General features: G+C 40.0%; 1 protein-coding gene across 5 annotated transcripts in view; it reads right to left on the bottom strand.

Annotated features, from left to right (window-relative positions):
• Positions 1 to 21308, bottom strand: part of NHSL1 (NHS like 1) — a 246822-nt gene that overhangs the window by 206178 nt on the left and 19336 nt on the right. The gene's annotated exons all lie outside the window — the stretch shown is intronic.

Below are 21308 nucleotides of genomic sequence, written 5' to 3' on the forward strand. Positions count from 1 at the left end.
AAAAAATGGAGCAACGTACAGCACAAAATATTCAATTCAAGGCATTATGCCAAGAAAGCAACAGAAAGTTCTACATTGGAGCCAAAGGCTTCTTGGTTTCTTTTAAAAATTTAAATCGTGACAATTATCTTGATGTTTCTTGATGAATCAGATCTGTCTACAGAACAAAAGCATGCTCAGGAGTGTTGGGTACTTTGAGGAATAATTATTTCCTAAGCTTATTCACTTTTTTAAGAAAGCAACTTACAGACAGATTTAAAAGCTAGTGTGCTTGAGTGAAAACATTTGTAATCAGTCAACCTACAGAGCCATTTAGCCTGAACCGTCAATTGAAACAGAAAAAGGATTCTGGAAGGAAAAGGAACTTAAAAACTTATCCCACCAAAAAAATAATTAAAAAAATTTTTTTTTTGTTAATGTTTGTTTATTTTTGAGACAGAGAGACAGAGAGTGAGCAGGGGAGGAGCAGAGACAGAGGGGGACACACAGAATCCAAAGCAGGCACCAGGCTCTGAGTTGTCAGCACAGAGCCCGATGCAGGGCTCAAACCCATGAACTGGAAGATCATGACCTCGGCCGAAGTCAGCGCTTAACTGACTGAGCCACCCAGGCGCCCCGATATTTTTAATTTTCTTGCATACATTGCTCTTCCAGCTTTGTGGTCCAAACTGCTGCAAAACTTTTAAGTCATCACTGCTTTATTCAGTAGTGATGGCAAAGCTTGCATTTAATTAAACAGCACTGAGTGACAGTCAAACCTCTACAATGGCTATTTCACTTCTTTCCCTCTTGATGTAACTACATTAGTACATAGCACATAACACATTGATAAACCTACTCTAATAGCTAATTAACAGTAATTTATATTTTACCTTTCTAGCACATAAATACAAATTATTGCTAAGTCGCAATTAAAATGCATTTATCAATGTCTATCAACGTACGGGTGTTTTCTTTTCTCTTGCTGCCTAACTACCCTAAAACTTAGTGGCTGAAAAAAAAAAAAAAAAAACAGTTGTTTTATTTACTCACAATTCTGCAATCTACGCTAGGCTCAGCCAGATTGTTCTTTTTGGCTCATCTTGCCGGTTTTCACATGAAGCTACACTGAGCTGGCAGGGATCAGCTAGGACATGGAAAAGCCAGGCCTCTATATCCGGGTGACCTCTCCATTAGGGTAACTGGACTTCTTGCATGTAATTGCCCAGCATTCTTAAGACTTAGGTCCAGAACGTACATAGTGTCCCATCTGCTGTTTCGGTCAGTGGAAGTCGCTGACCCAACATGCATTCAGAGGGAGGGGCCTACATGATGGTATAAAAATGCTAGAGGAATAGTTTATTGGACCCTCCTAATGTAACAGACCTAAAGGGAAACTTCTATTCCGCCTTCAGAACTTACACTTTCTCTGGATTAGCACCATGGAAGAGGCAAGAAGAAAAAAATCTAAGCAAAATATGTGAGAGAAAGGTAACGGATGGGGTTGTTTGAGCGGGTGGAGGGGAAGGAGAAAATCCTTACTAGTAAGAGGAATACAGTCAACCATGAAATAGATAACTGAACAGAGTTGGTATAAAAATCTGTACCCTAAAATATGCGGGGGTTTTATGAACCGTTAAAGCATTTATTGGTAAAATCAGGAAGAAGTTGCATATAGAAGCTTAGTCATTATTATGTATCACATAATCCTCAAGAAGCTGAACAAGGGGAAATGATACACCAGGTTATTACGGGAAAGTACATACACTACACCATCATCAGCCATTAGGATAACAAGCAGAATTAGTGGATGGACAGCAGCAAACAGTGGTTCAACCTTCACATCCAGAACTCACAGCCCACAACCCTGGGAGAGTGTGGGCTCTGTAAGCTTCTAGTCCCTCACTGGGAAAGGCAGAGAATACCCTCATTTCATATACCATTTCTATTCAGTAGCTTCATTTCAGGTCAATGAAGCCATTCTGAAACTTGAAACAATGTGGATCTCCCATACATGAGACCTATATATGAGACACATCATTTCCTTCTACGGAAGCCATTGGAAGGAATCATGGAATTCTATTGCTAGAAGTCTTGGTGTGGGTCTTCCTTAAAAAGAGCAAATTAGATCTATTTGTTACAAAGTTGTTTCAAATTGCCTCACATTTGGTAACATGCCATGATAGTCATCTGTCAAGACTTAAATACACATGCCAACCAATTTAATGTAATATCGAATATATTCAAAGAAAAAAACATATATAACTGACTTTTACTGGCATCTCTTCAGTTTTTCTGATTTTGGACTTGTCCCTTTTCCCTTAATTTATTAATTAAGTTTAAGGAGGGCATATCTTAGAAAAAGAAGAGAAAAAGCACATTGAAGAACACAAAGGATTCTACTCAAAGAAACTCACAAAATACATTTTCCTCAGTTTGACATATGGAGCATAATGTGCTGCAACATTAGCTTTCCTTTTTGTTTCCAAACATCTGCTAATAAGAATTTCTTCCTCCAACGTGCAAGACGCTTTCCTCAAGCCAACTGGTTCAATTAGCATCTACACCACTTAGGTAACTACACACATTACATAATGTGTAACAAAATAGAAGGGCTGAAGTAGGAACTATGAAACTTCAACACTCAGGCCGCCTATCTTGTCATCTTGTCTTCCCTTTCCTAATGCCGCAGCTTCTTCAGGTGGACAGTGAATGGCAAGGACTGTTCTCAAGGAAGGGGGACAGTATGGTACATTGACAGGAAATGCTGACCTGTAACCACAAGGTATCAGGATGCTTCAGTACCACTGGGCAAACACTGAGATGGGCAGAAAAACTCACGCTCTGTCTCCAGGACGCCATCTTCTTACACACAGGGTTAGATTCAATAACAACATGTATGAAATTATTTACACATTGTGGAAGTTAAAAGGCTCTAACTAAATTTAAAGTAACACAATAAGTATGCTCAATGTCAACACTGCCTCTCTATGCTTCGTGGTAACAATCTGGAACATAAAGCACCCAAAAATATGAGTTGTTGATAGTCTTTAAAGAACTTTCACTTCCATCTTCTTTGGTCTATGAAATAACATTCATTATTTGGTGTTTACGTTTGCCAAATTTGAAAGAAATTTGGAAGAAATTAATTTATAGTTACATCACAGAACTTTAAAAGGACAAATTTTCCAGCACCATTATTTACAAATCCAGAAAATAAGATTGAAAGTTTCCATTCATATCATTTTTTATGAAGATGCAAGTATTAAGAATAATTCAAGTAAGAAAATTAGATTTGGTTGAGGTAAAACAAATGAAAAGCATAAGCACTTGGGAAATACACCGTGCAACACAGGTTAATCATTACTGTTGCTCTCTAAGAGATGGAAAATACCCACGTAGGAGAGGAAAGAAACACAAAAGTGCGGGTAGAATCTTTAACAGAAAGGCCATTGTTTACCCAGAAGTTTCACACTCCAGAAATATGAACACCTGCCAGGTAATTAAATACACCCACATGCACGGTGTTCCATCGCGTTTTTTTTTTTTTTTTTTTTTAATTATCATCATTTATCATCATCACCAACAGGTAATTTTCTAAGCAACATAAGATCTGGACTGCAACTGAGGGAAGCTAAACACATGAAATTAGTTCAAGCTACTACCCTTGGATGATCAGTTGCACATGCGCCCGCTCACAGGGAGAAACTGTCAGGCATCAGGATCGCCTCTGTGTTCTCTTGCCTGCCGGTGATATAGCTAAGCACAGAGTCAAGAGCAGGGATGGCTCAGTGAAATTAACTTGAGTAGGGTGTAACTCGTTTCTTCATCCCGCACCCAAGCCAGTTTGGCTTTCCGCACCCATTGTATCTCCAAGCCCAATTAGGTGACATCTATCTTAAGCATTTAAGCTCCTTTAAAAGACTTAGCTTTTAACCTTTTGCATTTTATTGATACTATTAGCAACTTATTTTTTTTTATAATGCCACAACTAAGTATGAAACTTCTGCCTTGATTAGGATAGAAAGAGACTGTGCTTTGAAAAAATGTTAAAGCTAAGATTCTCCATATCAGCAATCTTCAACTCACAGATTTTACAACACAGCAGACTTTATGCACACATACATACACATACATAAACAGACACGCTTAAACCACATACTAAAATATACATTTCATGAAACATGTCATACCTTTAGTGTACATGAGAGTCTCCATTATTTTCTCTTCTATTTCTTTTTTTATCCTGCTCATGGTCCCTAATTTGGTTTTACCATCCCACTAGCTGGGGAGCAACCAGAGTTTGGAAAACAGTTCCCTCTTTCATAAAAATCACTTCTGCCAATCACGATGATACTCCCTGCAGATGAGATTAAAAAGACACTCCAAAGGGGTTGGCTGATTTGTAAACAGGACTGTTTCTGAAACATGAATGAACCAGGCAGCAGGATATCAAGAGCAGATGCACACTGACTGTGCGTCTCCAAAAGCAAATTAGTCACTTACCGCTCTCTTGAAAGTGTACAATAATAGGCCTTTTTGGACAGGAAAATGGAAATGTAAACAAGATTTTTATTTTTTCTTATTATGTAGGCAAAACATTTTTTAACTGATAATATCAAGTGTTGAAAAGGATATGGGAAAAAGTGTGCACTGTTATTGGGACTGTAAGTTTGTACAGCCGTTTTGAAGAATGATTTGGGAGCATATAACCAAATTTTAAACGCGCAAACCCTTCTGACCCAGCAACTCATCCAGTAATTTATGCTAGGCTCTTACAGATGCACAGAGATCTACATTTCAAGACAGTGGCCATTGGTAAGGAGATACTTAAGGTACAATCACATTCTTTAATTATATTAAAAAATGTCCAAAAGATAAGGTCTTTCCATACCATTGTTTCTCAGTAGGATAATATTGGCATTTGAAGCAGGATATTTCTTCATAAAATTCCCCTACATGTTTAAAAATACTCCCAGGGTTGGGGGCGGGGAGAGTGGTACCATCTTAGAGCGAGAAAACCACTATTCCATGTGCCCTGTAAAGAATTTTTTCAAAATGTATTACAAGGAAAAAAAGAAAGCAAGTTGCAGAACAATACCTATTGTATGACCGCAATTATGTGAAAATAAATCAACCACATTCTGGTGTATGTGCCCAGGAATGCACTGAATTGGGGGACATCAGAAGACAGATTTACAAATTCTGCCCTATGAGCTCCAATATTACTTGATTTTCTTTTTTAAAGAATTTCTTTCTCTTATTTTATTAGGCTAACACTGTTTTATTTGGGGAAACTAAAATCCACAATATACTCACAAACCTAAAGTGGCTATTTTGAGAACGGTGATTGAGCAGAGCCTGTTGAAAAAGCTATAAAGCAAGGAGGGACGGAGAGGAAGAGGAAGGACTAGGTATAAAAGTCCTTTTCCTTCCTAATTAAAGTGACAAGATCTCTCTTTAATATACTAATTAAGCACACATAAAAAGTCAATTTAAAACATGGAAATTAAACACTAACACTACCTAGGGCTCCATTGTCACCCTCCTCCCACAATACCAGTAAAAACACTACCTCTGAACCCTGTACCCAGCTGTCCCTCTGCTCCCTCTCACGCACTGCGCAGCTGGCCGACCTGCCTGCCCCACCAGGTCAGAGGCCGCATGTTATCCACTGACCCCTCTCTACGCTACCTCTAAGAGTTGCTGCTCGGTAAGAGGCTGTTGAATGACGGTTTTTGAAAAACTCTGTGAAGCAAATAACCTCACTGGGTATGAGTTTTGACTAGTCTGCAGGGTTGAGATGAGTCAGAGAAAAGATGGTCCACGTTCCATAGCAATAGTTGAAAACGAAATTACAATTGGTCTAATAAAATCCTACCTGGTATTTAGTATTTTGCATTCCAACTTTGAAACGAAAAGAACTGAGCAAAGGCACACCAAGGGCTATCATTGTAGGTGGGCAATTATTTTACGAGGATCACCTCCAAAGGAAAATCATCAGAACGATAACCGCAATTTATGGCACAATTGACCATCTAGTATCCACTCCCCACACTTTCTTACTGACACAGCACCAATTGATGTCGGGCAGCCATGTGCCCAGATAAAAGCACATGACACCCTTACAGCCAGTGGTGGGCATACACTCTTCGATGTGATGTAGGCAGAAGTCACCAGAAAGAGATTGCCTCTCCCAAAAAAGCCTCATCAGAAGAAAGCCCTCCCCTCTTTCTTACCTGTTCTTTCAGCTGACAGTAAACCCTAAAGATGCAGCAGCCCTCTTGTACTCTTAAGGAGGAACCCACGTGACAAAGATGGCCCGCCCCACATAACCCCCACCCCCACCCCCAAATAGGAGGACCTGGTCCTTAACAGTGTTGAGCAGCTGCATGACCCTGGACTGCCTACCTGCTTGACCTTCTGTTACCTGAGAAAAATCAATGTCTGTTTACTCCAACGCAGAGGTTTTCTGTTCGAGCTGAAAACATTCCTAGCGATATATTATCTATGGGGGAAAATCAGCAACATAGCACTGAATCCCCTTGCTGAGACTGTAGGAGGATCATGGATAATATAGGAAAACGGAAAATCTGATTGAGGAAAGACGCAATATATAAATGAGTACTGCCAACATTCGTTGGGATGATACACACGGGCACACCAGTGTTCACCTTTTGCCACCACCTCTCAATAAAATGGGCTTTCCATTCCCAGGCTTGCAGATCCCTAGGCTTTCCTTCTGTTGGCAACTTCTTTTGGAGCTAACCACTCTTTGGACCACATTAGCAGCACATCCTAATTAGCCAACTAAGAAAACATTACTAACAAACCTGAGGCAGGTTCTCAACACCACAAATTATCCTAAGAGGACAACCATGAAGAAAACGCATGTTTCCTTACACACCATGCTTTATTACCCATTTCCACATTTATCAGCTGCCACAATCAATTTTCATTTAGAGGATTTCAGCTTGACTTACTGTTGCTTCAATCTGTACGCATCGTCCTCCAGCCCATAAACACACACACACACACACACACACACACACACACACACACTCTCACATATTCACACATTGTTACTTTTCATCTCACAGTTAATGTTCTACTGTTTGACCTGGATTTCCCTAACCATACTCATGAAAAAATGGGCTGCCACACTCGTTAGTATGTCCCTCTGAGAAGGCTGCATGATTACAGCCAAAACAACAGAAAGGCACCTATACCAAGGTACTTGAAAAAAATCAACCCAAGTTTTATTACTTACATTTTAATTACCAATTCCATAATTTTTAAAAGAAATGTATACACATTTTCAGAAAAGTTTCATAAGCAAATTGTCATTGCCTTAACATTGCCATAACATTAGAAACTCAGGGCCTGGGGCACCTGGGCGGCTCAGTCAGTTAACCATCCAACTGTTGATTTCGGCTCAAGTCATGATCTCACAGTTTATGAGTTCAAGACCCACGGGGGTGCTCTACACTGACAGTGTGGAAGCCTGCTTGGGATTCATTCTCTCTCTCTCTCTCTCTCTCTCTCTCTCTCTCTCTCTCTCTCTCCACATACACACACACCTGCCCCTTCCGTGCTCACTCTATCTCTTCTCAAAAATGAATGAATAAACTTAAAAAAAGAGAGAGAGAGAGAGAGAGAGAGACCAAAGAAAAATTATTAACCCAACAAAAACCAATGTCCACGCATTTTAGAGGATAAACAGTTCCTGGCATAATGTCAGCACCAAAATTTATGTTTAATTTGTTTTAATAATATACATTATCAAACATGAGAAAATTTAAATTTCATTTCTTTTATTTATATTGTAAAAGAATTTACCTTTTATTACCTTTTGTTAACAGCAATAGAGAAAGATAAAAAACACCAAGACTAAGTCATCCTATCTCTATGAAGCATGTCTTTAATTTCTGTGTAGAAGCTGGGGGTTCCTAAAATGTCCCTGAACTATCTGGAAAATGAACCAATCTAGGTAAGGAAAAAAAATCTACAAGTAATTTCAATGAGAAAACAACTGCAAAAAAAGGGGTTTTAAGATATAATATTTGGAAAAATTTTAAAAAGTTCCTGAACATACCATTTAAGAGTATGTGATGAGGAAATCATAAAACTAACTTGGCAAAAATTTTTGCTATCTACAGTCCTCTCCTAAAACTGAAGCTTGGAGCCATCACTGAGTTCTATTATGGTCTATGTGAGCCCTTCTAACTTTCAATTGGAATTAAAGAATTATAAGTTAATTTGACAAAATCCTCTCTAATGACAAAGTGATTTCCTGGGGCTAGCAGAAAGAACTTTGAATATGTTTTTTTTTTTCTTTTGTTACTTAAAAAAAATTTTTAATGGTTTATTTTTTGTTTTTGAGAGAGAAGAAGACACAGAGTGTGAGCAGGGGAGGGGCAGAGAGAGAGAGAGACAGAGACAGAATCCAAAGAAGCCTCCATCCAGGCTCCGAGCTGTCAGTATAGAGCGCAGTGCAGGGTTCGAACTCCCAAACCAGGAGATCATGACCTGAGCCCAAGTCTGATGCCTCTCCATCCGCCCCTGTTTTGTTTCTTTTAAATTTACAGTTGTACCTTTGTTCTCTCATACGTATTATGTCAACAGCCTGGTAAACTATGCTGTACTCACACCAAGTCAGGGCTGGAACACTTACACGACATTTACACGTACTGGCAAAGGGCAAGAGAACAGAAACTAGCGTATATGATGTGCCTGAGATACTGTAATTCTTAACTATGCTTTTAAAAAATCACTCTCATACTTCTCCTCATTACTAATGAAAGTATAAATAAATAATGTAAGATATTTCTGAATGGCAGCTATATTATATTTCTCTACAACCATAGAGAAGCCAGCATAATCCTGGGTATCTACTGCCAAATTATGGATCTGGAGTTAAAAGAATGATGCTCTAACATCAACTGACTCAGTGAGGATTGAAGAGCACGGGAATTACAAAGATACCCGATAGTAAAAGTATTTCATAACATTTTCACTGTGATAAGTGAATGTAATCAGAAGTCAGGCAACTAAACACAAAGTTAATGAAGAGGTATTTTCCCCTACCACACGCCTTTCCAAAATACGTAACTTGTATGATGTCCTTCCTTCGTGTAACACCTCACATACCTGTTATGTCTTTGCTGATACAAAATAGTACATCTTTTGTAAAATCTACACAGCCGAAGACACAGGAGCCCATGGTTTCAACCTAGCAGTTTGGACGCCAGTGGGAGGTAGGAACCACACCTGCGTCATTCCCCTTCTGCAGGAGCACACCCACAATCGGTACGGTGTTTTTAAACCATTTGTTCAGTTTTTCTTTTTTTTATTTTTTTTTTTTAACGTTTATTTATTTTTGAGACAGAGAGAGACAGAGCATGAACGGGGGAGGGGCAGAGAGAGAGGGAGACACAGAATCCAAAGCAGGCTCCAGGCTCTGAGCCATCAGCCCAGAGCCTGACGCGGGGCTCGAACTCACGGACCATGAGATCGTGACCTGAGCTGAAGTCAGACGCTTAACCGACTGAGCCACCCAGGCGCCCCCATTTGTTCAGTTTTTACTGAAAACTTCCTCTACTTCTTAACTGGGCTATGCTGAAACATCTAAAGTTTCGATGATCTAGAAGTTGAGTCTGGGCAAGGAAAATTTCAGGTTACTGTGTGTCTTAGTACTTCCGTCTGAATAAGGAATCAAACTCACAAACTTGATTACACAGAAATATTGTTCATAAAAGGACTCCTTACTCCTCCCTTGACATCTCAGAGAGAAAAATACAGAACTCTGACCAAAAACACAGAAAGGCAAATGTATTCAGTCCCATATGCCCCCTTAATTTATAGAGACCAAAGGAACTATATTTATCCATACAATTTCAAAACTGCAATAATTGTTTAATGCTACTTAAGCAAAAAGAAAAGGTTAAACATGAGAAAATTTAAATCTCATCTCTCACATCATAGATTCACCTTTTATTACATTTGTTAACAGCAGTAACAGAAATAACAAACAGCAGGGCTGATCCTAGGAAACCGTGTCTCCATTTTCTGGCTAGAAATTCGAAGTTTCCAGAATGTCCCCGAGCTCAATGGAGAATGAATTAAATCTAAGTAGGAAAAAGAGTCTTGAAGAATTTCAATGAGAAAACAAATTTATTCCTAGAATAAAGCTGTTTTTCAAAACAGATCTTAGAATAAGTGATAGTTCCTCAGTTAAATAAATTTGGCTTTATAAACATTAACCACTACAGCAACAAAAACAATAGGAATAGGCACCATGGCTTTCGTAAATTCCTTTCAGTTCTGAAAGGTTCCTGGATCATCATTGCCTATATTACAAGTATAGGTTAATTATAATCCATATAAGAAAAAAATTCAATTTGACACTGCAATATTACCCTTTTTAATTGTTTTTAATGTTTTATTTATTTTTAAGAGAGAGAGAGACAGAGACAGAGTATGAGCGGGGAAGGGGCAGAGAGAGGGAGGGAGACACAGAATCCAAAGCAGGTTCCAGGCTCTGAGCTGTCAGCACAGAGCCCGACGTGGGACTCGAACTCACCAATGGTGAGATCATGACTTGAGCCGAAGTTGGACACTTAACCGACCGAGCCACCCAGGTGTCCCTGCAATATTACTCTTTTAATGCTGCTTGCCACATGAAGGTACTAACTGAAATGTTACGTTCCCAATCCTTGAAAAAACATTATTTTCAACTCATAGTTGAATCACTTATTACAGTTTGGAATTCTGTGACAATATCTCATGATTTAATGTGCTATCCTCTCTCCCACAAGGACTGGGGTTGGGGCGAGTCCTTTGGTCTTACATACTATATTATGGTTCCTTTAAAGAAGATTCATAGTCATTTGACTCGCCTCCTCCCATCTTTTCTCTACTCAGACAAACAAGTGAGTCACTCATGAATGCTGTAAGACTGGCTACTCATATTTTGGATGCTTGAGCATTTTGTTCAAACAAGCATGGATATATGATGACTATTAATTTATTCCAGTAGAATCACTAATAGACTTAACAGGTTGAACAAGATCTTAAGCAGAATATTCTAGACTTAAGAAAAAGAAACCTGTCCTAGAAGAAAAAAATAATCAGTGGGTTACACTTAAAAGGTACAGTGAGTTACCTTTTAAGAACACTATCCATGGATCTCTCACAAACTAATGGAATTAATGAATATTGGTAAAAAAAATTTCTGAAGGACACTTAAATATACAGCAAAAATCTCCTTTAAAAATAAAGTTGGCTACAGACACCTGACTGGCTCAATCAGAAAAACATGCTACTCTTGATCTTGAGGTCACAAGTTTGAGCCCTGTTTTGGGTATAGAGATTACTAAAATAAATAAACTTTTAATTAATTAATTAAAAAAAAATAAAAGTGCCCACATGTGATCCAGAGATTCTGGCAATTCCTTCCCAGGAAATAATAGCCAAGTACACAAAGATACATGTGCAAATATGTTCACTGAACCCATGATTAAAATAGAAAAAAAAAAAAAAAAAAAAAAGAAGACATATTAAATGTCTAATAATATCAGGGGATTGATTAGTATATATTTCCATGTAATGGAATACTTTGAAGATATTAAAAATATAGTTAAAAATAGCAAAATATGGGGCAGCTGGGTGGCTCAGCCAATTAAGTGTCAGGCTCTTGATTTCAGCTCATGTCATGATCTAGCAGTCTGTGAAATCGAGCTCAGCATTGGGCTCTGTGCTGACAGCATCGTGCCTGTTTGGGATTCTCTCTCTCCTTTGCTCTCTGCCCCTTCCCAGCTCGTGCTTGCTCTCTCTCTCTCTCTCTCTCTCTCTCTCTCAAAATAAATAAACTTAAAAAAAAAAAAAACAGCAAAATATGACATGACATTTACTCGAGAAAAGAAAGGAACCAAACAACACGTATATTATCATTGCATATATCTAAGTATATTGAAAACTTTAGGTAGATCTACACCAAAAATGTTCAGAGTTAACTGTAAATAATGAGGTTGCAAGCATTTCTTTTTCCTTCTTAATGCTTCTGTGTTTTCTTTTCTTTTTACGTTACTTTTGAGAGAGAGAGAGAGCTCCAGCGCACAAGGGGCAGACAGAGTGGGGTCCACAGAGGACCCAAAGCAGACCACAGACAGCCTGATATGGGACTCAAACTCACAAACCATGAGATCGCGACATGAGCCAAAGTCAGACGCTCAACTGGCTGGGCCTCCCAGGCGCCCCATCTACAATGTATTTTATGTACAGCTTTACCTGGCTGTGACTGGTGAAGTCATGCCTGGATAAATTTTGACAAATTTTGAAACAAATACTGATTAGATAACGGCTCGCCATGATATCCAAACCACCACCCTACATTTCCCGTTTGCCATCCAGGACTAGGCCGTGATCTAGAAGACGCTGCCAACGTGCTTGCCAACCTCTCCCGGTGCGTGTTGGCCACACTTTTCGTTCTGGTGCTCCTTTCACCTTCTTTCTAGTATCAGGGAAGAGCTAAACGCATTCAGTAGGCACATAGTGACAAATTCTTACATGCCACCTAGGCTGGGTTACCCAAGCCACACAAGCTAGTGGGAGCAAATCCTAGGTTACAGGAAGGTCCAGATTCATTTGGGGCAACAGGCAAACACAGCAACAATGACAATAATATAATGGCGCAAGAGAGTTAGGTACACACATGGTACTTACTGAGCAAGAGCAGAATTGGATAACTGCCCAGGAAGGCGAGAGTTGTCTGTCAAAGGACTCAAAAAATCTAGATGGAGCTAAATGTTAAAGGCAAACTCAGTAAATGGAAAACACAACTAGACTCTAGTTATGCTGCAATCGGAATTGGTCAGGGTTCTCCAGAGAAACAAAACCAATAGGGGGTGTGTGTGTGTGTGTGTGTGTGTGTGTGTGTGTGTGTGTGTGTGCGTGACCATCGTCTAGACAGAAAGATATTTAAGGAATTGGCTCATGCAGTTTTGGGGGCTGGCGCGTCCAAAATCTGCAGGGCAATCTTGCAGGCTAGAGACCCAGGGAAGAGCTGATGGTACAGCTCAAGTCTAAAGGCAGAAATTCTGGAGGCAGAATTTCCTCTTCCTTGGGGACTTCAGTATTTTTATCTTCAGACTTTCAACTGATAGGATAAGATCTCCCAATTACATTATGGAGGGTAACCAGCTTTACTCAAAGTCTAATAGTTAATTCTATCTTTTTCTTTAAATTTTTTTTAATGTTTATTTATAGTTGAGAGAGAGAGAGAGAGAGATGGAGTGCAGGCAGGGGAGTGGCAGAGAGAGAGGGGGAAGACACAGAATCCAAAGCAGGCCCCAGGCTGTCAGCCCAGAGCCTGACACGGGGCCTAAAGCCATGGACCATGAGATCGTGACCTGGGCCGAAGGTGGACGCTTAACCAACTGAGCCATCCAGGCGCCCCGATGTTAACCTTATCTAAAAAATACCTTCACAGCAATATCTAAATGGGTGTTTGACCAAACTCTGGGTGCTGCTGCCTAGCCAAGTTGACACATAAAATTAGCCACCACAAAAGCCACATCAGAAAAGTAGAATAAGAAATAAAGGCAATAAAATTAACAGTTCTTCAGCCCTTTATGACAGTTTTGTCTATTTTCCATCTTCCCTTTTCTCTCCCCCAAATTCTGTATTTATTTCTCAGTCTTCCTGTCTACTGCTCTTGCTGTTAGAAGAGGGCTTTCAGATGCTCTGGGCCAACCTAACTTTCTAACAACTTCCTTCCTCCCTCCCTTCCTCCCTTCCCTCCTTCCCTTCCCCCTCCCTTCCTCCCTTCCTTCCTTTTTTAAAGATTTTATTTCCAAGCAATCTCTACACCCAACATGGGGCTCAAACTCACAACCCTGAAATCAAGAGTCACACACCCCACCGACCAAGCCAGCCACCCCTCTTAACTTTCTACAGACTCAGAACCTAACCACAATTTTTTACTTCTGTGGCTTCAACTAACACCACTGTGCAGATTAAACCCAAAATCTGGGCCGCCTGGGTGGCTCAGCAGTTAAGCATCCAACTTCGGCTCAGGTCATGATCTTGCGGTCAGTGAGTTCAAGCCCTGTGTCGGGTTCTGTGCTGACAGCTCAGACCCTGGAGCCTGCTTCATATCCTGTGTCTCCCTCTCTCTCTCTCTCTCTGCCCCTTCCCTGGTTGTGTTCTGTCTCTCTCTCAAAAATAAATAAACATAAAACAAAAGTCTATTTCAAAAGAACTCCCATTGCCAAAATCCTGCTGAATACACCTTGGCAGCTTAAGCTGTATGAGCCCAAAGGCTAACAAAACTGTCCCCCAAAGCCAGCTCCTCCTCTATTCAAGCATGACTAGTTCCCCACTGGCAAATGAACTCAGCACCAGGTTTCTTCACCTGCTGACCAAGACCCTCCCCATTTAAGCCCCAGGCTCTCTCTACAGTTAATCCCGGTATTGCATTCAGTCATGTATTTAACATACGCTGGGTCTAGTAGGGGGTGAAATGGTGTGTCAAACAACATCAGCTCTCGGCATGCCTGGTTGGCTCAGTCAGTAGAGCATGCAACTCTTGATCTCCGGGTTGTGAGTTCAAGCCCCACGTAGTGGGCAGAGCTTACTTAAAAACAAACAAACAAAAACAATGTCAGCTCTCAAGGCACTTGATCTGTAAGGACACACACAGTTAAGTACAATCACAGTATAACAGACAGATGCTCTAAGATGGGTAGGTCTGGAGTGCCTTGAGAACTCAGGAGAGAGCGAGGCACAGAGAAACCAGCAAACAGTCTACAACATACCTCAAATGCCACATCTCTAAGGGTCAGTAGATTTAGCCAGATTGACAAACTGCAGGAAAGGCCACCCAGTCAAAACCAACAGCAATTAAAACTTGGCAGGGAAAGTTAACAAGGAATCGAAATACGTTTATTTAACTAAAGGATTGGAAAAATCAGGTTTACAACTAAACACAATTCAAAAGCCACATCTACTAAAATGATCTGATTATAAAATAAGGAAATGAACGTCGCTCCTCATCAGGGAAATACAAATCAAAACCACACTCAGATACCACCTCACGCCAGAGTGGCTAAAATGAACAAATCAGGAGACTATAGATGCTGGCGAGGATGTGGAGAAACGGGAACCCTCTTGCACTGTTGGTGGGAATGCAAACTGGTGCAGTCGCTCTGGAAAACAGTGTGAAGTTTCCTCAGAAAATTAGAAATAGATCTACTCTATGGCCCAGCAATAGCACTGCTAGGAATTGACCCAAGGGATACAGGAGTGCTGATGCATAGGGGCACTTGTACCCCAATGTTTATAGCAGCACTCTCAACAATAGCCAAATTATGGAAAGAGCCTAAATGTCCATCAACGGATGACTGGATGAAGAAATTGCGGTTTATATACACAATGGAATACTACTTGGCAATGAGAAAGAATGAAATATGGCCTTTTGTAGCAACATGGATGGAACTGGAGAGTGTTGTGCTAAGTGAAATAAGTCACACAGAGAAAGACAGATACCATATGTTTTCACTCTTATGTGGATCCTGAGAAACTTAACAGAAGGCCACAGGGGAGGAGAAGGAAAAAAAAAAAAAAAGGTTAGAGAGGGAGACAGCCAAAACATAAGAGACTCTTAAAAACTGAGAACAAACTGAGGGTTGATGGGGGGTGGGAGGGAGGGGGTGGGTGGGAGGGGGGGTGGGAGGGAGGGGAGGGTGGGTGATGGGCTTTGAGGAGGGCACCTGTTGTGATGAGCACTGGGTGTTGTATGGAAACCAATTTGACAATAAAGTTCATATTAAAAAGAAAATAAGAAAATGAATTAAACACATATACACAGAGGCTGATATAGCCAAATCAATGCCATCTTTCAAATTAGTGATCTTGAGACATTTAGTCCAGGAATAAGCCTGGAAACTATCGCTCTATATAAAAATTTGAATACCTGGTGATAGCTTTACGGACTTTTGCTGCGTCATGACTTCAAATGGTAAAAACTGAAAACCAACCCAGATGTCTATCAATAGGAGGATTACTAAACAGTGTAATGAGGACTGTAGGAACAGACACCAAAATGTTGATGAATCTGAAGCAGGCAGTAGGGCTGGCGGTGTGGGGAATAAAATTCTATAACAAAGGAATCTTTTCCACGACAATTTAATCACACAGCTAATACGTGCATACAAACCAAAAATATAAACGTGCTAACAGATTCCAGATTCAATTTTGTAAAGATTTTGTAAAATTTTTGTAAAACAGATTCCAGATTCAATTTTGTAAAAACAATGTTTTCAGCAACGCCAGCAACGCTGGATTAAATACACACTCTCTCAACAGGACTATTATAAAAAGAATGCTTTCACTGCAATGTACAGAATGATATTTCCATCAGGTTTTTCTTTCAATGTCAAATTGCATCTCTCTATTTGTAATGATCGGTGTTCCAGAACTATGTTCCACGGGAAAATTCAGGGCGATCACCACTACTACAGTCAACATCCCCGTAATGTGGCAATTCCTTAGCAAAGGCAAAGAAGTAGAGAGAACAGCAACCCAGTCAGAGCTCTCAATGCAGGAACATGGGCGCCTCGGTGGCTCAGTTGGTTGAGCGTCTGACTCTTAATTTTGGCTCAGGTCATGATCCCAGAGTCATGGGATTGAGTCCCACGCTGGGCTCCACACTGAGTGTGGAACCTGCTTGAGATTCTTTCTCTCTCCCCCTGCCCCTACCCCTGCTCACACGCTCTCTCTCTCTCTAAAAATAAATAAATAAATGCAAGAACAGCAGAGTCCCATTTCAGAACTTAATTAATAGCAGGAGCCTAACAAGAAAAACCAAAGTAGAATTTTAAATACCTATTTCTGGGCTGTTTCAGAGTTCAAAGTCCAGTGACAGTTTAAGCATCAATTCTTTAGTTGAAGGCTTTTTGCAGGACCATAAAAGGCACAGTCTGCCATATAACAGTGTCCTTCTCAATGAAATCAAAGAATGAAACGCTGCCCTTTCTCACTGAAAGAAAAATGAAAGAATATTTCTACAACTGGTCAAGATGGGGTGAAAGGGAAAAAAGAATCAAAAGAACAATGAAGCAACTTGTGGCACCATTAAACGATAGCTTCAAATAACAGAAAACTTCAACACAAGCACTACTTTCTAATCTACACCAAAATTTTGGATTTTGATGTTATGTCATAACCTGAGATAATGCAGCAAAATCACCCAAGTGAAGCCTCCGTTCTGCTGTGTAGAAAAAATTAGGGTGAAGCCTCCATTCTGCCGTGTAGAAAAAATTAAAGAGGATAGCATGACCATCACTCAACACAACATAATTTCTCTTAGAAACGACTGAATGGAAACGCATACACTCAGGACGGAATTCTACAGAACAGGGGGGAACACGCAGGATAAAATGTCGATGTTTGGTCAACCACAATGTTTTCGGCTCTCTTCTAGAATTTCATTCACTCACCAAATCCCACGTAAGTCAAATGCAGAGCGGCTTACAGAAGGAATTTCAGACGCTTTAACTGCCAGCTCAAGGAATATATCCTTATTTTATTCATTATCTTCTTTACTTTCATATCCTTTCCACCTAGCCATGGACATTCATTTCGAAGGGGAACTATCAAATGAGAGGTATTGACAACTGGAAAACATCCATAATTTTCAAAACCTGTTGTGTGCCAACTGGCAATAATAATTATCGGGGAAAGAGGACTACGTAGAAAGTTCATGACTTATATAGTTCTACAATTTTAGCAGTTAATATTTAACCCTTCCTCTGAAATCAGAAAAAAAAAAAAAAAACATAATATCTTTCTTACAGGCTCTGTGAAAAATTTAGGACCACTCAGAAAGAACTCTATAATGGACATACACGCCAAATATTAAACCAGCATGGAGAGTCTCAACTTTAAGCAGAACTCCAAGGAGAAACAAAATTCCCTTTTATTACCCCAAATAGAGAAAAGTGTTTACTGTATTCAGTAACCAAAGTCATAGTATATACTGAAGTCGCCAGAAATTCAATTCTTGCCCGATCATCTGTTCTATCTGACATCAGTTCAGACTATCACAATTTGGAATCTTTATTTTTCTTACTGTTTGTTTTTTTATTTTGAAGGGGAGAGGGGCTGAGAGAGAGAATCCCGAACAGCACGGAGCCTGATGTGGGGTCAGTCTCATGACTGCAAGATCATGACCTGAACCGAAATAAAGAGTCAGATGCTTAACTAACTGAGCCATCCAGGCACCCCTAGAATATCACAATTTGGGCAGCTACTGAGTAATTTTTAAACCCCCCAAAAAACAAAAACAAAAAGTACTTCTTCTTTTACTTTAGATTCTAGAGATGATGTAATTTCATTCTCTTACACATTTCAAATGAGGAAACGGAGGCCTAAAGAGGTGACAGAACCTTCCCAAGTGTCAGAGGGTTAAACACTAGAACGTAAAACCTTCAAAATTCCAACACTCTTTCAACTTCATCCATTGATAACCACATTTAGATCTCTCTCTGTCTGAATATTTGTATGTGCATTTAAAGAAATGTTAAGAAGCACCAGGCAGCTACCATCCCTGAGTTTATACTTTAGCTCAACTTCAGAGAGAGATATATAACAGTAAAGCAAATCATTCCTTAATTTTTATTGTTATTTAAGAAGAAAAGAAAGACATTTAGAAAGAAAGGGATCTTGAACTCACCCCAGAAATACAGGTGCCATTTCCAACAAATAGAGAAAATTTAGGCTGAAAATTGCCTAAATCATTCTAGGATCGAATATAATTAGGAACATCATTCTAACATATTCTCAATCCAGACATCATGCTTGAGACCCTAACCAGACAGGGCAGATGTTAGTCTTAAATAACTGATCACTAATCCGATTGTTTATCACTATTAACATGGCAGAAACAAAGGATGTGGGGCAAACACAAGCAAGTCGTAGCAGACTTGCTCAGACTGTGACAAACCAGCTGAGCTATGAAAAAAGGGGTTAGTGTTAGAAAAAAAAAACAGGACATAAACCTAGACATTTAGGAATATGAATAAAAAGTAAGTTAGTCTCTATACGACTTTTAGCTCATAAAATTTTTTCATAAGATTTGTCTCATGTGATCATTACCAAACTCTGGAAGCTAGACATGACAATCCTCCCATGTTGCAGAAGCGGAAACCAAGACAGGCGACAGGGCATGGCCCGGGTCACAGAGTCAGCAAAGAGATGGAACTGAGAAGCCCACGTGCTGACCACGGAAGTTCAAACATCAGAAAAGAAAATGCCTTGTGTGTCAAGACTTTAGACTTTAATTCGTAGGTAATGAGTTTTCAACTAAGAAGTGACATAAAGACTGTTTTAGCAATATGGAAGTTCCTCAAAAATTAAAACTAGAAAATCCCATATGATTCCCCTTCTGGGTATTTAATCCAGAGAAAATGAAAACATTAATTTGAAAACATACATGCGCTCCTGTGTTCACTGTAGCATTATTTACAATAGCCAAGATATGGAAGCAACTAAGTGCCCATTAACAGGTGGATGACTACAGATGTGGTGTGTATATAGAGTGGAATATTACACAGCCATAAAAAATAAAATAAAATAAAATTGTGCCATTTGTGACAACAGGGATATGGACCTAGAGGGTAGTATGCTAAGTGGAATAAGTCAGAGCAAGACAAATACAATCTGATTGATTTCCTTATGTGTGGAACCTAAAAAACAAAACAAACAACAAACAAAATAAAATAGAAATAGAATCATAAACACAGAAATGATGGTTACAGCAGGGGGGTGGTAGGGGCAGGGGTGAAATAGGTGAAAGAGATTAAGAGGGACAAACTTCAAGCTATAAACTAAATAAATCACAGGCATGTAGCAGCATAGGGAACGTAGTCAATAATATTATAATAACTCTATATGGCCACAGATAGTAACTAGACCTATAGTAGGCATTTCATAACATATATATATGTCAAGTCACTATGTTATATACCAAAAACTAATATAATATTGTTGTCAACTATATTTCAACAAAAAAACCCAATGATGACTAATTTAGGAACATTCATTTGGAAGCAAAGTGCAAGGTGAATTTGACAAACCAAGGAATGACTGCAGAGGGAAAATTCTTAAAGGACTACTGAAATGATGTGGTCCTCAAACGACAAGGGCTGGTAAGTATACTATGGGGGCCCGTCTCTAGTTGTGATATTGCGATATAAGAAGTACACATGTATATGGTCTTGGTTTGTGGCACACAACTCCCAGGACCCTTGGAATTTCTGGAGGGGCAAAGATGATTGTCATTCACAGCAAGCCCCTTTCCACCACACTGGGATATATGTCAGTCAGGTAACTCTAGGTGATAGGGGCTGGTTACCAGCCACATGATTGGAAGGTTAGAACTTTCAGCCCCACCCACTGTCACTCCCACCCCAACCTCTGGGGAAGAAACAGGGGCTCCAGATGGAGCTCAACCATAAACGGCCAAGGATTTAATCAACCAGGACGATGTGATGGGCCCTCCATTAGAAACCCTAAAAAATGGACTTCTGAGAGCTTCCGGTTGGTGAACACATCCACGTGCCAGGAGGGGACACCACAATTCCTCAGGGACAGAAGCTCCTGTGCTCCCCATGTGTACATCTTCATCTACATCTTTTCTTATAGACTCTATAATGGACTAATACATATTAAGTAAGCATTTCCCTGAATTTTGTGAGCTTATAGCAAATCATCAAACCAGAGGAGGGAGTTGTGAGAACTCCCGATTTATATCCAGTTGGTCAGAAATATGGGTGACAACCTGGGACTTGCAACTGGCATCTGAAGAGAGGGACAGTCTTTTCAGACTGAGCCTTTAACCTGTGGGGTCCAGGTAATTAGTGTCAGAATTACTTAAGGGAAGGGGAAGACCCACACAGTTGGTGTCAGACATGTTGTCAGTGGTTTGCTAGTCTTGGTGATGAAATGGTAAAACTGCCCCCAAAACAAGGTTTTTTTCCTCCTATCAGCCCTCCATGGAGGGTCCACTCAACCCAGAAGACATCACCACCACCTACCCCCGAAGACAAAATGAGACAAACTGAAGACCCACCTCCCATCTCTCCTCCTGGGAGCAGACAGAATTCTCCATTTAAGAGTGGACTGAGGCTCACTAGGATAGGCCGTTAAGCCCCTGCCTACTCTGCTACTTTTATGGTTCCCCCCCCCCCATGAGTGTGGTGGCCCCATGACTCATACTACAGAATAAGGAAGACCTTGTTCAGAAAGAAATTGCTCACTGGTTTGCTACA

The sequence above is a fragment of the Leopardus geoffroyi genome, chromosome B2 (genome assembly GCF_018350155.1).
Source record: "Leopardus geoffroyi isolate Oge1 chromosome B2, O.geoffroyi_Oge1_pat1.0, whole genome shotgun sequence".
NCBI lineage: Eukaryota > Metazoa > Chordata > Mammalia > Carnivora > Felidae > Leopardus > Leopardus geoffroyi.